Source organism: Cupressus sempervirens, chromosome 7, assembly GCF_028749045.1.
Source record: "Cupressus sempervirens isolate cs-2001-9-10 chromosome 7, ASM2874904v1, whole genome shotgun sequence".
Lineage (NCBI taxonomy): Eukaryota > Viridiplantae > Streptophyta > Pinopsida > Cupressales > Cupressaceae > Cupressus > Cupressus sempervirens.
The window spans coordinates 506577773-506580901 of record NC_143124.1 but is presented as its reverse complement, the minus strand read 5'-3'; positions in this window follow the sequence as shown (position 1 = coordinate 506580901).

Here is a 3129-nt window from a genome sequence, read left to right as displayed (position 1 = left end):
TAAAAGCATGAAGTGCTGAAGAATGTGCTAAGTAGAAGAAAGCACAGGAACTCTATTTGGATAGATGACCACAAGGATGATTGCATTGGCAGAATGAGTTAGAAGACTCAAGGAGACTAAGCTTGAGAGGAAGACAAACAGTCAAAGCTGAAGTGATTGAAGCCAAGCATAAGAATTGAACTGAAAGTGTGATCTGAAATCTGCAAAGTATGTTGTAAGTTATATCAGATCAAAAGACCATTGTCGTTACTTTCTAGCAATTTTAATAGTAAGTTTAAATCCTATGGACTTAGGTTGGTTTAATAGCCATAAGATAAATCCTTTAATAGGGTGACATTCCAAGTGAATGTTCTAAAGACCTTTAACCAGGCCCATTCCTAACAATTTGGTAAAATCCTCTAACAAGGTCACATTTAACAGTGTGTTGTAAACCTTTAACAAGGCGGGCTTTTAACAGGGCATCACTTCAGAAGAGTGAGAATCAAGTAGCATGTTACTAGTGGTTTTTCTCAAATTGGGTTTCCACGTAAATCATTGTGTCATGTGTTCATCTTGAATGTTTTATCTTTGCATATTGATTTACTGTAACTTTCTTATATGATTGATTTAAGTTTGGATGGATGAAAAGTGTATGGATTCATTAAAAGTAGTAAAAAGGTATTAATAGGGTATTTGGACCTTGAATAACTGATTCACCTCCCCCCCCCCCTCTCAGTTATTCTAAAGAATTCTAACAATCTTTTTCTATGACAATGCCTTGAATTGCACCTTGAACTTGTGTTTGAGGTGTAGATAAGTCTATCTAACCTATTTGACTCCTTGTATCATTAGTGGCTTGAGTTTCCATTTTATCTACTTTAACTGTATCAACCTTTGTTGGTGTAGCTTCTAGTACTTTATCTAAAGGTTGAACATGAGTGACTTGAGGGGTGATAGTAGGCGGTTCTTGTGCTTTCACCTCTTCCCTTGGAGTGTCAATCACTAATTTCTGAATTTCATCTATACTCACTAACACAAGATTATCACACAATTTTTCCTATAGTGTAGATTGATCTAGTATTTTTTTCATATCTTCCTCTGTTATAGGATTGATGTTCTAAGCTGTAGAAAAATCCTTTGCTATTACTATTTTAGTATTTACACTTGTTATATGTTGAGGGCTAACGTTTGGCAATTGTGTATCTTGTACACTCTGTTCTTGTTGCTGCTCTACCTTACCTATTTCCTTGTCATCTATATTCATTTCAGTACCTCCCTCAACTCTGTCTTCATTGTTGTCATCTTCTTCATTGTCTTTAACCTCTATAGGCTCTTGTTCACCTTCTTTCATTGTAGCTAATCCATATGTTACTTTCCACATTTGTATGGACTTCTTCACAACATCTTTAATATTATTTTTTAAATATGTTGAAGGCTCTATTTTTGGGTACAAATCTAACTGCATATTTCTTCATGGCCTTAGAAATTTGTGCCTTACTCAGTTTAGGCATAAATTGAGCAAGTGATGACTCCCAAATTTTTCTTTCTAAATTCAAACAATAATGCCATTTTTGCTCAACTCTTTCATATAAGCTTTTAGGCATTGAGTTGGCAATTTCTAGTGGGGCTTTTCTTAAAATTTGCCATCATGGCATATATTGCCTCCTCCACTTGCTTCTTCTCAACTTTTCCAAGATTATCAAAATCAATGTGAGAAAATCCTCACAAATATTCATTATTTATAGTATTCTCACATAGGTTTTCTAAATTTGAAGCTAGATTGTGACTCACCACTTGGAATTGGCTATTGTCATCAAATTCTATTCTTTCCTCATTAGATTTAGCTTGAGCAATGTACTTTTTCCTTGGAATTTTTCAATGCTCCTCCTTCTTGTTTTGTAGGTTTGGTCTTCTCTTTTTCCTTTTGTGTAGTGACATGTGCACTAGCCCTTGTGGTAGGTGTTATAGGTTTGGGTTAGCTTAGTTTAGCAATCTTCTTGGATCTTGTCACTAGTTAAGCCTTAACCTTTCTCTTCTTTTCATCAGTAGGAGTAGGTTCTTCTTTAGATTCTTTTTCCTTGGCACCTTTTGCAAATTTTATAATTTCCTTTTTGATCTTCACCCATTCCTTGTGTTAATTCAAGTGGTGCTTAGGTCTAGGTGTCTTCTTCCTCTTCATCCTCTTCCTGCTTGACACCTTCACCAAATTTAGCTTTCAATTTCTTCACCAACTTCTCCTTCTTCTTTATAACATAGTTAGTCTTTAGTTCCATGGTAATTTTATGTTTGGCCATCTCATAATTACCAAATACTTTGGCATCTTTATTTATATCTTCAAGTAATGTTGTTATTGCTGCAGAGGTGTACATTGATTTCAAAGCCTAATGGCCTTAGCCATCTTACCCTTGGAGTTGCTTCTTGAACAAATGTATAATTAGCATCAACTAGGAAACAAAAATCATCATAATGTTTTTCCACTAATGATACTACAATGCTCAATCTTTTCTTCATAGATTACTAGTCATTATTGATTCAAAGTTTTCACCCAATTATTCAATGAACTCACCTATTTGAACTACCATTGACTTATTTGTTTTCCATGCCATAGTGCCAAATATAGGAAATATGTTTTGAAAATAAAATAAAATACATATCAAAATAGAACCAAATTTATAGTGAGAGCTCTTTGTTTTCCTTATTGCTCCTAGATTCTCAATCAACTGCTATATTTGTATCTTAGAAAGATCATATGTGTGATCCTTTTCACAATCTTATAACCAACATCTACTAAAATACAAGGCACACTATTCAATCTACTTGATTCATAAAACTTATGTGCAATTACCCTTATTGCAAAGTCTATCAATGGATCTATGATAGTTTCAATTGTCATTCCTCTCTTATTCCACACAACTCATGTATTCTTTTCAATAACCTCTTTTGAATTACTCCTCAAAGTCTTAGGCTGATCTAGGGTTGGATACCCTATTACCCTATGGATTATTCTTTTGGTGATTTTAGTTGGTTCATTGTCTAACCAAAGTGAACTATCATGAATCCTACTCAATACAATCCCAATCCATTTAGTTTTGAAAAAATTTAGGAAATCTAGGGCACAAGTCAACCCTTTCTTCTCTACAATTTTAAATT